The sequence below is a fragment of the Strix aluco genome, chromosome 4 (assembly GCF_031877795.1).
Source record: "Strix aluco isolate bStrAlu1 chromosome 4, bStrAlu1.hap1, whole genome shotgun sequence".
Classification (NCBI taxonomy): domain Eukaryota; kingdom Metazoa; phylum Chordata; class Aves; order Strigiformes; family Strigidae; genus Strix; species Strix aluco.
Genome location: NC_133934.1, coordinates 33,003,980 through 33,023,860, shown reverse-complemented (window position 1 = coordinate 33,023,860; position 19,881 = coordinate 33,003,980).

Here is a 19,881-nt window from a genome sequence, read left to right as displayed (position 1 = left end):
GTACACTGTAGAGAAGGAAATATCAGCTCTGTCTCTTGAGAATGCTATTCTGGCAGTCTGTAGGAAAGCCCTCACTGAAACACTAAAATCCTCTTCAAGGCTCTCAGAAAGGAGAGGAGGAAGGTGGTATATGGAATGGCTCTCTGCTGGCAGTCAACCCATGTGCTTTTCCCCTATGACAAGGACAAATTTCTGGCTGGGAATGGCTCTCCCATGTCCTTTCTTCCTTATGGACTATGGTATGTCAGTGGCATAAAGTGTGTCTATGGGTGAGACATGGCATCTCAAGCAGGACACAAAAAGTTGTGCTATCACCAAATCTTAATCATAAACCTGGTTCTGTGCCATAATCTGGATTTTTTTTAGTGGTATCTCTATTAAGCAGCTATAATCACAAGTATTTTACATCATGTCATCACTTTGTCTGAGTCACATTATCTGGACAAATCCACGTTTGGTTTCTAAGTGACGAGTTCTATCACAAAATTACTAATTGTTCATCATTGACCAAAAATTTGTTAACAGTGATACGCTATAGATAAAGACCTCCAATAATCTCTTTATTTGATCTGTATGAAAGCTAAGGAATAAACGAACATATTTTCAAGAATGTAATTGAGTATTGAAAATCATGGGACATACTTTATTTTCAAGCCAGAAATTATTTTGGCTGGATGATGACACTTTCAACCATGCTTTATTATTGTCTGCACTTTCCAAATCCAGGTTGGTCCAATGTCATTTATCTGTTGTTACAATTTTTGAATGGGACACATTTGTCTTTGGATACATCAGAAAGAAGAGACGAAGGTCCTTTCCCAAAAATAAGAACTGAAATTATCTTACAGTGCTTACTGATAAGTATTTTTATTCTGTTTCTTTAAGAGAATCTATGTTACATGGGTAAACAAGGCAGCAGAGAATATATCATGCCACTAAAGAGAAGACACACCAGTGGAAGAGAGTATTACTTACTATGTCACTTTAGATTAACTATATCTGTACATAAAGATAAATCATTATACTAGAAGGATCTTAAGATTTAATTGAAAATTGACATTTTCAAATGTGAGAATGAAGTATATCGTCTGTTATGTTAATGAGGCAGATATATATATGTTATAATTACATTAATCAAATGGGCAAAAAATAAAGCCTCCAGCCTCACTCAGTGTCCAAAAAAAAAGTATTCTTCTTCTGGGCGTGCAGTCAATTACCAATGATAATTACAAAGGGAGAGAAGCTTCATCATTAATGAAACAAGGGAAAGAAATAGAATGCTAAAGCCAAATGTCAAGGGTAAGGTCAACATCAATTTACAAAAGTACATTATACATTAAACTATGTCATGTCTATACTGCTTTAGAGCAGGCTACAGCAGTTTGTCTGTAATAGACAAGGCAAAGTTTCAGCCACGTTTTAGTCCAGGCTCCCAAGCCTTCAGTGTAATGCCACATTCAGTTACCAGTTTATTCTGCTACAATCATTTCTTTACCTCTCCCCATTTCTTTATCGTTTGGAAATACATACTGTCAACTGTCATTGCTTGAAAAACTGTATATACATCTTTCCTTTTCCTTCATTTAAAGCTTCTGTAGACAGTCCCAGCATTTTTTGTCAATGTGCTAACTGAAATTACATTTTTCTACAATCATCCTCTACTTCTGGATGAAAAATAGTTCTAGTTGCTCAGTGCTGAAAGCCATTGTTCATGACATTTGAAACATAAGGTTTGTAGTGCTCTTATAGCTGAGCTCAGGCAGAAAGGTCCTTAGAGTGTGGGTGGTTAACAGAAAAGCTGCAGAGGGGCACCAACTGGGTGATGAACATAAAAGTACCTGTTGGCCTTTGAGTCTGCACTTCAGTAAGGCACAGTGAGAAAAGGCTTATCAGTTTTCTCTGACTACGATCCTGCCAGACAGATAGAAAAAGACATGCTCTAAGGAGTTGAGCCTTACCAGGTGTTGCCAGCTAGCCTCCATAATGAAGCACAAGGGACTTGTCCTGATGTTACAGCCCCCTGTTTGAGACTCTTTGTCCAGGCATCTTTAGCGAGGTGCAAAGAGGCTCTGCAAGTAGGGTATACAAAACTTTAAAGTATAAAGGAGTTTTAGGGAGTTTGTCATGCTCACCTCCCTTGATACAGCACACCAAGGCCATACAACACAGCATACACGTGCCAGAAAGGTGACCTCCAGGGGAGAAGCCTTTGTAGCTGCATGGGACTGGTCCTTGATGTTGTTGAGCTGCTGTCTCCCATCAACTGACGGTACTGACAACTCGACCCCCAGCAAAACTAACTAGCTTCCCTGTTTTCCTTTTGGGCTTTATACCATTCCTTGCTGTTGTTTTTCCTCTTGATTTATTAATGATCCTGTCTCAGCAATCCTACTTCTGTAAATTTTACCTTTTCCTGTCTCCACAGACTGTCTCATGGCTCTTTCTCTGCATTCTGAATCAAGGTAACACAGCTAAGCCACGTAAGGGCTGGACCCTGGGTCCTTCGTACCCACACAACTAAACCCCTGGGAGTCAGGGAGCTCATGGCAGGGATTTCAGGGAGAGGGTTTCATCAGAGACCCTTGAGAAGATCTGCAGGCACAGAGCTGGCATGCTGAAGTTTTGTAAACTTCAGCAACAATGACCTATATTCTTCACTGCTATATACTTGTACTTTGATCTCGTACCTACTTGTTTATGTACATACAGGCACTGTTTTTATTTATGAGCCCCATAATAACTCTGTTTCTCGCACACATATAGTAAAAGGACCAGTTCCAGCAACTGAGATCATGAATGCAGCTAGAACAGATTGAAAAGCATCTGCATGCTTTACCCTTAAAGTTATTTCTTGTTGTTAAATAATTGTTATCCTTAATCTGCCACAGTCTTCTATGAAATACTACAAAACTGTGTACCTTCATACTCAAAAATATTTTTCTTAGTGTTCCAGAAGAGCAGTGTAAGGTTAAAGCTGAACTGATTATCCAATTAATAATGAAAAAGCAATCATTAATTGTTTCAAAACCTTGTTTATGAGAATAAATTAAAAAAGAAATAATGCATATTTCAAAAGAATAGAATAGAACCTTCTTTGTTTAAGAACAACTTGTTTCACAAATTGTGCCTAAAGACAGTAAGACACTGTCCCACATCACATCTTTGTCTCTAAATTGGATAGACATGGATTAGACAGATGAACCACTCAATAGATAAGGAATTGGCTGGATGGTTGCACTCAAAGAGTTGTGGTTAATGGCTCGATGTCCAAGAGCAGTGACAAGTGGTGTTCCTCAGGGGTCAGTGTTGGGACCAGGGCTGTTTATCATCTTTGCTGATGACATGGACAGTGGGATTGAGTGCACCCTCAGCAAGTTTGCCGATGACACCAAGCTGTGCGGTCAACATGCTGGAGGGATGTCATCCAGAGGGACCTGGACAGGCTTGAGAGGTGGGCCTGTGCAAACCTCATGAAGTTCCACAAGGCCAAGTGCAAGGTCCTGCCCGTGGGTCAGGGCTATCCCAAGTACAAATACAGACTGAGTGATGAGTGGATTGAGAACAGCCCTGAGGAGAAGGACTTGGGGGTATTAGTGGAGGGAAACCTGAATATGAAACAGCAACGTGTGCATGCAGCACAGAAAGGCAACTGAATCCTGGGCTGCATCAAGAGAAGTGTGGCCAGCAGGTCAAGGAAATTGATTCTCCCCCTCTACTCTGCTTTCCTGAGACCCCACTTGCAGTACTGTGTCCATCTCTAGGGCCTCCAACATAAGAAGGACATGGACCTGCTTGAGTGGGTCCAGAGGAGGGCACAAAGATGATTGGGGGGCTGGAGCACCTCCCTTATGAGGACAGGCTGAGAGAGTTGGGGTTGCTCAGCCTGGAGAAGAGAAGGCTCTGGGGAGACATTATAGTGGCCTTCCAGTACTTAAAGAGGGCCTACAGGAGAGATGGGGAGGGACTCTTGATCAGGGAGTGTAGTGATAGGACAAGGGGTAATGGTTTTAAACTGAAAGAGGATAGATTTAGATTAGATGCAAGGAAGAAATTCCGTACTGTGAGAGTGGTGAGACATTGGAACAGGTTGCCCAGAGAAGTTGTGGCTGCCCCTTCCCTGGAAGTGTTCAAGGCCAGGCTGGATGGGGCTTTGAGCAACCTGGTCTAGTGGAAGGTGTCCCTGCCCATGGCAGGGGGGTTGAAACTAGATGGTCTTTAAGATCCCTTTCAACCCAAAGCATTCTGTGATTCTAAGAAATACTTGTCTCCAAAGATAAAAGTCAGAAATGGCAGAATTAGCAAAACCTCCACTGTATTGTACTGTGTTAATGGTGATTTTCATTTTCCAAAGCAACACAGTAGTTGTTCATTTCTACATCTGTGTCTTCATGTGAATAATGGGAAAAATGTCTAGTGACCTTTCTCTGTAGTTCTCCTCCTGCAGTCATGGAGCAGAGATCACATTGTATTGCACTCTGTTTCACAGGGTGGTCAAAATTGGCTGCCAATGTGCAAATTCTAAACTATATTACAAGCATCTATTTTAAGATATGAGAAATACCATTTTATATAAGAGTAAGCTTTCTGAAACACTACAGTGATCATGAGGTGAATAATGGGTGGTTTTATGTCAGTAATGGCACCACTCCATGAACTGCTGAACTCAGGTACAAACTGTTCTCCACATTTCTCATTGATATAGACCACTGGATTGCAAATGTGCTCTCTGGTATTTATTAGGAGGTTGTTAATATCATCATGCTTTGTAACTGGGCATTTCCAGTAGGTAAGCAACACGATAGGGAACTTTTTACATAGATAGGCCAATAAATGTGCATTAGTTGACTCCACATGCAGTGAAAGACTGCGGTAAATATAGCATGGGAAAACTCATCTGGCAACATCTCAGAAATCATACGAGTTTTGTATATAGCCTCCAATGTTTTGCTACGTAATCTGAAGATAAAATTTAAACTAGGACTCTTACTTTCTGTTATCCTCTGGTGTTAGGGTAGAGTACAGAAGAGCATGTTAGTAGCTCCAGGTTTTCCATGTAGTAATATATCCTATACTGAAGATTTCATTGAATCATAGAATTATAGAATGGTTTGGGTTGGAAGGGACCTCAAAGATCATCTAGTTCCAACCCCCTGCCATGGCCAGGGACACCTTCCACTAGATCAGGTTGCTCAAGGCTCCATCCAGTCTGTCTCTAAACACTTCCAGGGATGGAATGTCCACAGCCTCCTTGGGCAACCTGTTCCAGTGCCTCACCACCCTCACAGTAAAAAACTTCTTCCTTATACGTAATCTAAATCTCCCCTCCCTCAGCTTCCACCCATTACCCCTCATCCTATCATTACAGTCTCTTGTAAAAAGTCCCTCCCCAGCCTTCTTGTAGGCACCCTTCAGGTACTGGAAGGCCACTATGAGGTCTCCCCGGAACCTTCTATTTTCCAGGCTGAACAAGCCCAACTCTCTCAGTCTGTCCTCTTAGAAGAGGTGTTCCAGCCCTCTGATCATCTTGGTAGCCCTTCTCTGGACTTACTCTAACAGTTCTATATCCTTCTTGTATTGGGGGCTCCAGAGCTGGACACAGTATTCCAGGTGGGGTCTCATGAGGGCAGAATAGAGGGGCAGAATCACCTCCCTTGACCTACTGGCCACACTTCTTTTGATGCAGCCCAGAATCTGGTTGGCTGTTTGGGCTGCAAGCACACACTGTTGGCTCATGTTGATCTTATCATCCACCAACACGCCCAAGTCCTTCTCCCCAGGACTGTTCTCAGTCCACTCATTACCCAGCCTGTATCTGTGCTTGGGATTGCCCTGGCCCAAGTGCAGGACCTTACACTTGGCCTTGTTGAACTTCATGTCGTTGGCCTGGGCCCACCTCTCCAGCCTATCCAGGTCCCTCTGGATGGCATCCCTTCCCTCCAGCGTGTCAACCACACCACAGAGCTTGGTGTCATCAGCAAACTTGCTGAGGGTGCACTCAATCCTACTGTCCATATCACCAAGAAAGATATTAAACAGTACCAGTCCCAGTACCGATCCTTGAGGGACACCACTTGTCACCGGTCTCCACTTGGACATTGAACCATTGACTGCAACCCTTTGAGTGCGGCCTTCTATCCAATTCCTTATCCACTGAGTGGTCCATCCATCAAATCCATGTCTTTCCAACTTGGAGACCAGGATGTCATGCAGGACAGTGTCAAAAGCCTTGCACAAGTCCAGGTAAATGACATCAGGTGCTCTTCCCTTATCTGTTGATGCTGTCACTCCGTCATAGAAGGCCACCAAATTTGTCAGGCAGGATTTTCCCTTGGTGAAGCCATGTTGGTTGCCACCAATCACCTCCACATTATCCATGTGCCCTAGCAGAGTCTTCAGGAGGATCTTCTCCATGATCTTGCCAGTCATGGAGGTAACACTGACTGGCCTGTAGTTGCCCGAATCTTCCTTTTTTCCCTTTTTAATAATTCCTAGAGCTTGCTCCATTTTCCTTTGCTGTCTCTTTTCTTTTACTAGTGACTTCACTGAGTGGTGGATTTTGATTTGTACTAGCTAGAAAGAGAAAACAGGTATATCACAGCAATAAAGGCACAAGGGCTAGGATTTGGTTTATATTTTAAACAAAAGGTAAGTATTTTGGCACAATATGAATGAAGTAAACTACTTGTAAAGAATAAGTTATAAAAAAAGAATATAAAATGGTTCTAGCACAGAAACACAGAGCACAACAGTAGAAGGAACTTTCACTGTAACACATAATCTTATGTTTATTAAGGTCTACCTCAAAGCTTGTTAAGTTGTTTGTCTCCACTGTTACTTAAACCTGTTTTGGAAGGTCACTGCACTGAAAGTAGGAAAATTTTTTTTCCCCTTTATTTCCAACCAAAGTTATTTTTTACACCACCCACATCTACTTTTTCTTGTTTTGAATTATCTCCTTTGAATTTTAAAAGAGTCTTTCCCACAGCTAGTGTTAGTCCTTGGGACATTCAGTCTTCACCTTCAAACTTTCATTTTGCTAGATTAAATAAATCAGCTTCTCTATTTACTCTCACAGAAGACAACAGTTTCTCTGGTTCTCCATCCCTGTACCAAAATCAGCTGGAATTCCCCCTTGCACATGAATGTCTTGGAACTGTATAAAGAAGTTTAGATAACAAATGTTATTAAACAATGATATTAATACTTCCCCATCACTAGTAAAAACAGATATTTTGCTGGTGGCTTCTTTCAGGATCTGTCTTCCACTGGCCACTGGACATTTTGGCTCGCTGGTCATTACTGGCACTGCAGACTCTTTCTTCTGTGACCATAAATGACTGCTTAGAAGCTATTTCTAACATCAGTCCAGAGATGACACTCATTTAACCTTGTCCAGCCACAAAGACTGGTCAAATACCAAAGCTGTCACTCAGTGTCCTTTATCCCACAGGCTGGCAAATAACAAGCATAACATTGTGTAGCAGTGATTAAACAGCACACAGGAGGTTTCAGCAGCCGGCAGCCAGGGATTTCAAGTGATGACTATCCTTTATATCCATGTTTTTCAATTTGATAGTGTCTTCTGTCATGCATCTATCATGCATTCTAATAGGTATTTAGATTAACCAAACACTAAGCATGTTTTCAAGGTCAGATGCCAAATGTTTAAATCTTTGCATGCTATATCAGGCCATTTCCTGATCTCATCCTCCCTGAATGACATTACATCTGTCTTGCATAGATCCTCATTAGTCCTTCATTGGACCACACACATCCTGTTCTTCAGCATATGATCAGTTGCACATCTGCAACTGTTTTTAATGTTTTTCAGGCCTTTCATAGCTGCATAAAAATGGTAATTCATATATCTGTGTGTATATGTACACATATATAAAATACACACATACATGCACTGAGGAAAAATACACTATGAACTCTCCAACTGATGAACTGAAGTTTTTAAAGTAACTTCAGATTAGTTCCTAATTGTTTAGCTTGTTAAAATTTTGTCTGATTTATATTTTGTCAAATCTCAGGATCATCTGTTATTTTCTGTCCAATATCTTGGGATTCATCTAAACAATGGCCATATGGATTCATGTGTTCAACAGATTTACCCTCAGTCTTTCTTTCTGTGCCAAGATTCTCAATGTAGACCTTTATAGCCCAATAATTGTCTTTTCAATACAGTTATTATTTGCTTCTCTCCCCTACAGTTACTATTTTCCCTCTTTGAACTAGTAGTCTTCTATGTGGTACCATATCAAAACCTTTGCTAAGTGGTTATTATCATTGTCTTGAAAAATTAATTGTTCTCTCAAAGCCAAAGATTACTATCTCTAATATGACCTATCTTTAATAAACTTACATTTTTACTTTGTTTTTACTTCCATGTTAAAATCTTGTTCAGTACCACTGTATGCAAGATCTGACTGTTAAAACTATGATCTTCCATGTCATCTTCTTTCCCACACCCTGGATCCACCACATGTAAGGACTATATTTGCTACTTTTCAGCCAGGCAGTCTCAAGAATAATTAAAAATATTTCTTTTCAAATTTTCATTTTTAATGCTAAATACTTCAGTTTCCTGTAATCAGCAATCTATTCTTGTTAATTTGAGTGATAAAACTGTGAGGTTTTTTATGCAAACCTGACACTGTTTCCTTCCACTCATATTGACAATTGCCATCAGTGGCTATCTGATAAAGAAACTTTCATCTGCATATAAACACAGTGGTCACAAAACTTCCTGCAGTTCCTACTGATATCATCATAGAACCTTTCATTATTCATCTCCAAAGTGACTTTAGCCCAAACAGATCTTAAACCGTCCATGTTAAGAGAAGGTTTGTGAGGATCTCACCACAGTATTACAGTACTTAAACAGCAGCTGCAAAGAGGACAGAGGCTGTCTCTTTGCAAGGAGCCACATGGAGACGACAAGGGGCAACAGGTACAAGTTACACTGGGAGAGGTTTCATCTTGATATAAGAAAGAAATTTTTTACAGTGAGAACAATTAATCACTGAAACAACCTCCCCAGGGATGTGGTGGAGTTCCCATCACTGAAAGTTTCAAGGTGTGATTGGACAGGGTGATAGATAATCTCATCTAGCCTCCCTTTGCCATCAGAGGTTGAACCAGATTATCTTTCGAGGTCTCTTCCAACCTAGGCTGTTCTATGATTCTATGATTCCATGTTATCTTTCTAGAATCTTTTATATCATTGCCATGCAGTAGAACACCACCAATTTTACCTTTTTATAAATAGATATATATATGCATACATATATAATTCCCATTTTTCCTATTTTTTAATCTTATTTCCAATGGCGTTTTATCATGTCTTTGGTATCCACATGACTATAACAGGCCTTGCACATCACTTCCATTTTCTTTCTTGAATTCCACAGTGTACCGTCATTTTCCTTATTTCCCTTATCTTGATCATTACAGCCAAAAGTTGAAATAATTAGTTTATCTCATCCTATTCTCTGTATTCTTTAGTAGAAGGTGTTCTTTCATGCCAGCTTCAGTCCTAAATGACTAATACCACAGGTAAAATCAATTCATCAAAAAGGCTTCCTTTGTTCCATCAGTGGTCCCAGTAGTCATATATTCCTTACAATACTAATCCTTGAGGTTGTCACTCTCTAATCAACTTTGAAAGGACTTGGAAAAATGTGACTGAATATCACCTAAGTTCTCACTTTTTAAATATCTGCAATCACTGGGCATATGCATTTTGTTCCCGTTATTTAATTTATCCCAGCATAAAGGGTGATCAGTGAATTCTCCCATGTTCCGGTCAAGGTTCCTTCTCAGCTTCTGTGCTACACCTAAATACTTACTCCTGCATCTTTCTCTGTATCCTCTTCAGATTATCAGTTGTTATTAATAAAGGATCTTGAAATACATTGCATTGGCTATGTTCAGTAGATGACTACAGATCTTGTAATGTAGAATCTGAATTGCATCTCTTTCTTGTTCTCCTTTGTCATGTCTGAAATTTACTAATATCTCCAGTTGAATTCCTAGTCATTGGATCACATGCTATTTTCTATATAATTAGCTTTCCTCCCTTTTCATCAAATAACCATTTTGCTTTCTTTCTATCTCTACTTAATTTGTTGGACTTTCTTTTCAGCCTTTCTATTGCACTCTTTCCTCATGATCTTCTACTTCTCCAGTCCTTCTTCTGTTTGTCTTCTTGAAAAAGTACTAATTTTGTGACTACTGAGTTGAAACAACATCCAGTCCCTACTCTTTAGCCTTTCCCCATCTTGGGGGGCTTTTAGCCAATATCTCAAAGACCAGCAGAATGCAGGTGAAAGCTAGACTGCCATGAAGACTGCTATGAGACGTCCACTGTCACTCACTATACCACTCTTTCTAGATCAGCTAAGATGTCTTTTCCATCTCAGCAATGCAATTATAGAAGTGAAACTTGCAACACATCAAACTGACACTTTTGCATTCATCTTCAAACAGGAAGCAATTCTTGACATTATTATAATCTTGAATGCGGAGTTATGTACCTGATGCCCCAATTTAACCGTTAACCATTCTGTGTCCTGAATATTTCTCTTTATATCAAACTAAGCAGTGAGAAGCCAAGGAAAAAATTAAAAGAACATTGTATATCTCAGTCATGTAAAAATATTAAGCCAAGTACTGAAAATGAATAGATTTGAATAGTGGATTTGTGAGAAAGACTAATGTGTTTTGTCTTTTTTAGAGCAAGTGGGATCACATCTTTTAGTTTGCCTCTTTATTCACCATAGAAACTTGTTAGGTAATGTAAACTTCTAATTTAATTTTATATGATCCCAGAACCTAAAACTCTCAGAGAAGGTTTAAGCTTGTTGGAATTTGTGATACTAAAGTATTAGCATCAGCTACCCTTTAGCTCTTTTTTCCTGGAAGAGTAAAGCAACACACAACAACCTACTAGGTCTTACAAGACCATCCTCCAGGAAGGGAAGAAAAGAAAATGAAAAAAAAAAAACAAAACGCAGTTAATAAAGGTTTGGATGATTCAGTTTTCATTTCTGTGAAGTCTCTATACCTTCATGGAACTAAAGAGAATTGAAATAAGATTTTGAGTACAAAACCATAAATAGGGGCTTCATAGCTCTTAAATGTCAGCCCTGAAGGATAAGGCTATTAGTGGGAGAGCAGGAAAATCTTGTTAATTTTATGGAAAGGTAATGATTTGCTTTCAGCCTATCCTTTCAACTTAGGCTAGTCTGCATTTTCAAAGTTCTATTTTGCATGGGAAAGAACTGCAAGCTGATACATTTAAAATGTGACCAGTAATTTATCAGGTTCAAAAGGATCAACCTCTTTAATTCCATGAGCATTTCTTTGTGTAGACCAGTGAGGACTTGAACAACTACCATGCATTACTTCACAAACCATCCTTAAAAATGCATTTTTGTTTGAACTGTTAACATATTTCCACTAAGCGAAAAGGCAGGAAAATAATTTTTATTCTACTTCCCAAATAAAATGTTTTTCAAGCTTCCTGAAAATATGTTTACCAGATTAATGTAGTTAAATATCAAAGGTCAAAAGTTCTCCTTTAAAGTCATTGTAATGAATGTACTTATCTGAGTTCTAACTGGACTATAAAAGTCTTGAATACTATAGCTGATGATGTGTTTAATTTTTGCAATGCACACACTCATCCATTTTCATTATCTTTTAGTCAAGGTTTCTGTTCTTCATCAGACATCAACCAACAACATAAAAAAATATTCCTGATTTTGAATCAACTCTTTTACTTTGTTGTAACTGATTCTCTGTAGCATAAAAATGCAACAGCATTTACCTTGTACTCTACATCACATGGGCATGTTGTCATATTTGCCTGTATTGTTTAAAATGATCCTTTTCCATTACTGAAGAATCAATGTATAAAGTACAGCCATATGTCGTACACAAGATGGATATATAAAGGAAAATTGTGCACCTTCAAAATTCCTTTGTTATAACTAAATATGATTTTAATAATTATCCTAAAAAAATCACAATTCCTTTACACATACTCTAAATTCCACTGCAAATTTATTAACACTGAGTATTTATAATAGAGTAATCTGCGCTCTGCAGGACCTCTATACTCTCTTCTTTTTAAAAAAGATGTGAGTTAATTTATTACATATCAGAAGGAAAAAATTTCCTGACTGTAGCAAGTGCTCAGGGTAAACATGCAGTGTGCAAAATTTTGTCCATAAACAGACTTGTCAAATAGTTTTGTTTCTGATATGTTTAGAATTTGATTCTTACTAAATTTTAATAGTTATGCTTAATATCAAGAGTGATCTCCAAGCAACTATTCTAATAACATTAAAACCATGGGTATCTGTCACGTCCCGCTCAGACGAGGGAGACAAGTGACTCAGAGTCGCAAATCACCAACGGAGCGGACAACAAGTCTCCAAGTCCAAACATTTATTAACTACTCACAATGTACTAATTGAACACACGATAACTGGCTAAGTATATAGCAAGTTGTGGCAAGCAATACAATATGCCTTGCATTTCTTAATGGAAGAGGGAAAAGAGGGAGATAGAGGGAATGGGGAAATACAGATCACTGCTCTGGGTTTCTGTGCTGATCCTGCCGGCGAGGGTTCCAGGAGGCATCCGTCTTCTTCGCTGGCATCCGTCTTCTTCGCTTCACTGCACTCTCCTGGGCCCCACCCCCTCCTTCCCCCGCCTTGATTTACACACACTTTCCTTGGGTCCATCCCCTAGGTTGACCCACATACCTACGTATCCCATGTCTGGGGAGGGGTATGGGATGATGGGAGGGGGATGGGATGATGTAATTAGCATGATCATGTCAGCCTTCGTTAGCATATTGAGGGGTGTTAACTTTAATATGCATTTCGTGGATAATGAAGCAAAGGTCATTCACCGGACAGATGGCCCTTGAAATTTGTCCAGGTGCACCAGAGCAGAGCTGCCCTGTCTCCACAGGGCTCCCTCCTCCAGCTGCATCTTGTGTTATTTGGGCAGCCTTATCAGCTTCGACCTCCACACTATCCACCCTGTGACTCACAGTTTTGTCTTGCGAGTGTTTGAGGCATTCCTTCCATCAGCCTCAACTTTTGCTTTCTCAGGCTGTTTTTCTTAGTTTCTCGCAGGCCTGGTTTCTTGTCTCTGACAGTATCTAGAAATACTTTATATAATAAAGCAAGTGCATGGCATAAGTATCAAAACGAAGGGAATGAAAGCAGTGCAGGTAATTATTTTAAATTGATTATTTTAAACAAGCAGTAATTAAAAAAAAAAGAATTTATGTACAGTTTAACCAAATGGTAATTTATGCCCTGCAGACCAAATCTGATATAAATATTCAATATTTCTTTTTTTTTGTAATGAAAATACAAACAAATTTTCATGTGTGTTACTACAAAGTTAAAAGATAAGGCAACAACACATTCCATAGACAGATACCATGGTAAAAAAACTGAAGGGGGGACTTGCGTAAGATTACATTTCTTGCATGAAATTATTGTCACCAGTGGAAGGCTCAGTTGCTGGCTGTTTGTTTTGGAGTTCTGATGAGGGGTGAGGCAATGCTCAGGCTAATAGGGAGTACAGAGATCTTTTTTTTACAACACAATCCTTCTTAAGAATTTCAGCCTGAAATCCAGCAATGTTTTACAAGTCCTGTCCCAGTGCATTTTGCATTTTACCAAAACCTTCCACCTTTGGTATAAGTTTGTCTGTTTTGTTTTGCACAAACAAAACACTGAGGCAGGCAGACTTCTGCTGCTACTAATTTGTTAGCTTTGCTTGAAAGTTAAAGCAGAGGAAAATACAGACATAACCAGGAGGTTTTCCATTGCAGGGTTCTTTTGCAAAACCCATTTTCAGAAGGGGAAAATTTACCACATTTAATCAGATAGATCTTCTTTAGATTTAAGAAGCCAGAAATAGCAAATGCCATATGTTAGCCTTATACTTTGTATTCCAGCTGTGGTGTAGTTCATTAACAAGTCTGATGCAGCCAACAATAGGCATTTATAAGGAAACTTCTTTTCTAAGGTGATTTTCCCAGCTTTCTCCCAGCACTATTAATAGGAGTTACCATCTAGCTTACCTTAATATTTAAATCATTGACCTACTGTTATTCTCTTGTCAAACCTTCTTAATAATTTTAGTTCAAATGGAAAATGAAAAGCATGAGGAAAGGAAATATCAATATATGGCTTTTTTCTTGTAACAAAAAATAAGATCATAATCTCAAGATGAATTAATAGACACAGTACCTAAATCATTGCAGTATTCAAATAAAAATATCAATGCATGGCACAGCCTTTTAAAAATGCTGAAGTAACCCAAGTCTACTAAAACCTGACTGCTAAAAATGAACCATGGGGGCACATATCTTCTAAGGAAGTAGAAATTACTCATTTTACATATGGATTGACTCATGAAATCCAAGCTCAGAGATGGATTTTGTTACTGGCCTAATGTTATTGGAGAAAAAGGTAAAGACATTTAGTATGATGTGCCAACTGAAAAGATAAAAATCAATGTCAGCATGAAAGATAAAAGTGCATATGACATGCATTTTTGAAAAAAAATGGAAGATGTCAGAGCATCTGAGTTCACTGATAAATTAAAAAAATGACACCTGTATTTGTAGTATGTATAAAATTGCTTGAGCCAGGATAATATTTGAAATAAAATCTCTGAAGTCAAAGAATTAATGATAGTTTTATTTACTGGGAGTAGTAAATATTTCTAAAAGAGTTGGAACAGTCCTCAATTTCTCTTTATAATTAAATAGGAACAAAAATTACATGCATTAAGTAGCTTTTGGTCTACCACGAAAGCAACAATATAAACCAACAACCAGTTAGCATGTCTGAAAGGAAATGAGAAAGGAAGTGGTGTTTTGAAAATGTGGGGAAACAGGTAAAGTAGGTGAACATCCACCAAATTTTTAAAAAGTCAAAATATTCTAAAGGAGATATGAAAACCACAAAAAAATATATAGTCTCAATGAGAAGCTTCAATAGAGAACATATTTATGTGAAAGCATACACCAATGCTAGCTCAGCAGCAACAACACTTTTGGCTACAACAGCTCGGCCAGGTACAGACCAAATGTTTATAGAGATTACAAGAGGGAAAAATATCAGTGGGCTAAATTTAAACTAGAGGCTTATGTATAATTCAGTGTAATATCCATAAGGGCATATGAACAATTACTGCTCTGAAAACTCTTCACATCTGCCACAAGAAGACTACTTGATCATGGAAGGGAGAGGCCACACTGAGGGCAAGGGGTAGGAATAATGATCACAAATCACACAGGTCTATTTTGCACTGAAAACTCAGAAATACCCCAAGGCTTGATCCAAAAATGTGCTTGGCTCTTCCATTAATTAAATTAATAGCAACATAGAAAGCATTCCAAGTCTACCAATACACAGCAGGTGATTTACTCAAGGGCAATGCAGATGTACCTTATGGTAAGGGCACTGTTCTGTTGAATATAAATCTCAGACATGTACAACTATAAATCTTTCAGTAAGTCATCCCTTTCTCCTCCCTCATGCATTGTTTTTACATGGGTTTTTCATACAAGATAAAAATAGAAATAACTGTGAAAGAAACTATACGATAGGAAAATCTGCAGGAAAGCTGATGCTGCATGAAATCAGCAGTGTCAATGAATGTACAGTGAATCCAGACCATTAACAGATGATGTAATGAGCTAAACTGAATGACATCTGATTTGTCAGTGTATAGGCCCTGGAAGACAAACTCAATACCAGCTATGAAAATCAGAGATTAGGTGTAAAGAACTGTCAAAAAATATACATATAGAAAGAACTGGGGAAAATGGATCTTCAGTACTGTAAATACAGGATTCTGCATCTATGTGAAAGAATATGATACTCTGGACCATACCACAATTGCAAAAATAATGGGACAGAGAAGATGCATTAAATCCAGTCAGATACAGCATCACAGCTACAAAGATTTGATATCCTACTTATGTTTCTTCATTAGAAAATATCAAATTCCTTTTGTGGAGATAGGAAAGGGGTAATCAGGAATGAGGTTATACTACCTCAGGTATGTATGCAAGAGCCGTGTGTTTGTGTTGTTTCATTCTATAATTGTACTTATATGTATAAAGTCTGATAACTGGAGGAGAGATCCATCTGTCTGGATTTCTAAAATGATTAAATTATGTCTCCTGTACTATCTTTTTATCATTCCTGTAGCATAAACTCTTAACATCCTTGTTGTTACCATTATGAGAAGTTTGGATGTCATGAAAATATTGTCCTTCTAGTTATACAGGGTGTAGACTGTTCTTTTTAATCTCATTTGATTAATTTTGTCATAACCAACCTTTGGTGAGGGCAAACAGAGAATTGCTGGAACCTCTAGGAGTTAATTTCCTCTATCTCAATAGTTCGCTATCTCCCAATCTTCTTACTCCATGTGCTGTAACCTGTGCATACATATAGTTATTTTCATAAAGAAAATATATTTTTTTTTCAAGCCCTGTTGCTTAGTAATATTCATTTAAGCAAACATCTTTTCATTTGGTCCTTGGTCCTAAACCTACAGATAACAGAGAATGATTGTGTGAAGAGTTCTTGCTGAAAACACTTGAAAGATCCTCAGAAAAAAATTCAGAACAATGCTACAATTGCCTTCTTAACAAACATTCGTAATTTCTATTTTTCATATTGTTTGATCAACTCAGTCTCTTCTCTGACAAAGTTGTATTGTAATGTTAATTACATTTGTTGCATGGAGAAGATAGGTAGCAATTAGCTATATCATTTGCATTCTGCTATTAACTAAAGAGGGTCATACAGGCATAAGTAAACTTTTGGTCTGCTTTTCAGTCTCTCTATATGTGAATATACACCAGCAAACAAAAAAAAAAACCCTCCCAGCCCTGCCACAAAAAACATGAACTATGTTTTATGGAAAAGGATGTATGTTGATTACATTCATTCAGAATTCTGCTTTAAATGATGGAACTCTCATACAACTTCACAAAGGTAATGTAGAGTAAATCCTCCCTGCATAGCAAAAAGCTCCAAAACACCCACAAACAAACCCTTAAAATATTTCTATACTTAACATCTTGCCATAAAAGCCATACATATATTATTCATTCAGCTAGTTATTATTCTACTCAGGAAGTTTTGAAAATTATTTCTGTGAGGGCATGACGTCAGTTCAATAAAGACATTGTCAAACAGGTGAAATGTTAACAGTTGAAATTTCCAGAGAGCAAACCTCAACAGTTTTCCTTTATTTTAAGGATCACTTCTAGGCATACTTTAGGTGCTTTATTATCTGAATCTGTTGCAGCAGTAATGTAGATAGTTAGAGGGACAAGATTAGCACATGCTTCTTCCCCTTGGCTTACAAACATTGTGCCATTTGATTTCTGATTTCTTAAATGAAAGGTGGAAACTTCCCCATAAAATCCTAGCGATTCAATTTCTCAGGAAGGTTCCTTTGTTAAGGAGGATGTAGAAGGCATAACTATTATAGCACAGCTAAAATGTTAAAAGGGCCTGAATAGAAAAGTCTACTGCCCTGTTGTATTAATATATGAAAAATAATATATTAGAAGCCTCATACATTTTGACATATTTGACTTATGTTATTGGTGGATCTTATATTGTGTATTCGATTCTGCAGCTTCTTTGAGAACAGCATTGGTCTATGACCTAGCTGGCCCATAAAAACACTTAAAAATTCAAATAGTCACTCTCCACAGTCAGATACAGATAATCTGAGGAGGAATGAAGAAGTGTGACAGCCAGGACTAGCGAGGCATATGCACCCCTGGCCAGGGGGTGGGCTGCGTTATGCTAACATGTACATGAGGCAAGAACATTACCTGGTGGCACTGCACTGACTCCTTTGAAAAAAACTGAAGTGAGGTATTTCCAGTTGAGAATAAAATAGAGTAACTGAGCTGTTGAAACCATTTTTATCACTTAAATTGTCCTTAGCAACCTCTGGAATAGTATGGCTATGAATGGGCTACCCTCCTCCTAGATGCAGCGGAATGGACATTTCACTCAGGTGAAGATCTGGCTTTTGTTTTAAATGAAATCTGCAACACAGATTGATAACAATTTCTATCTGCTCTTCTTGTTTACTATTTTACCTCCACACAGTTACAAAATTATTGAATCATATTCTACCCATCATGATAGATAGGAGATACACATCTCCTTTCAAAGCATTTTCCACAGAAATTATTCCCCACTTTGTATAGGACAAGATACACTTCATTCTCTCAGAAGCAGGTCTTGAAAACACTAAAGGGAACAGTTTCACAAGCTTTACCACATTCTTCACAGCTGACAGTAATTTCAGAAGAACGCCTCCAGCTCTTTAACTGTTTCATTTATAGCTACAGCAAATGTCAATAAAATTAATATGAATGGCAGAACATTTTTTTAAAAGCATTTAAAATTGTAGCAAAGAACAGTGCTCACAGGAATGTCTCATTGGAATTTTTATTCACATAAAATTATGTTGTGGCTTCTGTGTTATACGAGGCCACTGTATTGCCTGAAATTAGGTCCCACCTGTGCTGCTGATTCAGCCAAGAAGTCAGCCAGGCCCTTGCACACACTTTTTAAAACATTGCCTTTGTTCTTCAGTGCCAAGTTTGAGAGGTGCACTGAGCTCATAGCGAAAGGAACAAGGAGATCACCAAATAAATTAGTCGTTTGGAATTAATGATCTTTCGCATAATGAATTTTTTTTAGGGTATGTTTGTATCCCAGTTATCTATGTGCTGTTCCATAAGAACCTTAATGGAGCATCAGGTTAAAGCTGTTCCCCTTAAAATAGGATTTAAAATTTTTAAGACCTTGAGGCTGTTTTCTTTCTTTGTTTGTACTGTTATGTAACTGAGTTGGAAACTTTTTGTAGAAAAAAAGGAGAAGTTCCAATAACCGTCCAACATGATGGAACCTATTGGCAGCGCCAAATGGAGCACAGACAGCAGCAATGGCTTAAGGTTGTTATTTCCATTCCAAATGTGGTTTCATCTATTGAAGATGGTATTTCATGTGAGAAGTTTTTTCAGGAATTCCATAAAAAGGAGTGTCATCCTAGAACAGACAAGCACCATCTAATAAGAGGCTGGTGCTTATGGTCCCAATCAACAATTTTTTGAATAGTGATTTAAATCTGGGTCATTTAATCAGGCTACTTAGGGGTAAAGGTGGAATTTCATCCTTATCACAAAGAATTGTTTAAGGTATAAAATGAAATAAAATTTTAACTCTTTATAAGAAATCAGTTTTTATTGTCTCAGTGTATTCCAGTGAGAAGAACATAGGTTGAAGATTTAAATCCTTCCTTAAGGTATTCATAGAACTATGTGTATTCCAGACATAACCAATCCAACAACTCAGACTGTAATTGCTCTTAGCTATGTGGTGACTTCTGCTGTCTCTGTCTCAGTTACCCATTGCTTTCAGAAGAATATTTATATCTTTATCAGTGAAGCCTATGAAAGGTATGGTCTAGATGCCAGATTTCAAAATATAGCTCTTGCCATCTAATAAGAAAGGTAATGCTTTTTCTCACTTACTTTGCAAGCCAAATTGTTTTAAAGAGAGCTCTAAAACTAAGCACATAAAAGCAGCCCTTGCAGACAATAAAGCCTACATGATGAATGTTTATTCCCAGTGCTACTAATGATGAAGGTTCTTGGCTTGAATGATAAGTGGGCTTGGTATCTATTACTAAAATGTCAGCAGCTTAGAGGGCAGACTTTTAGCTGTAAGGACAGGAGTTTCCGAAGACCTTCACTCATTAGTTACTGCTTGTGCACAAGGTTAAATC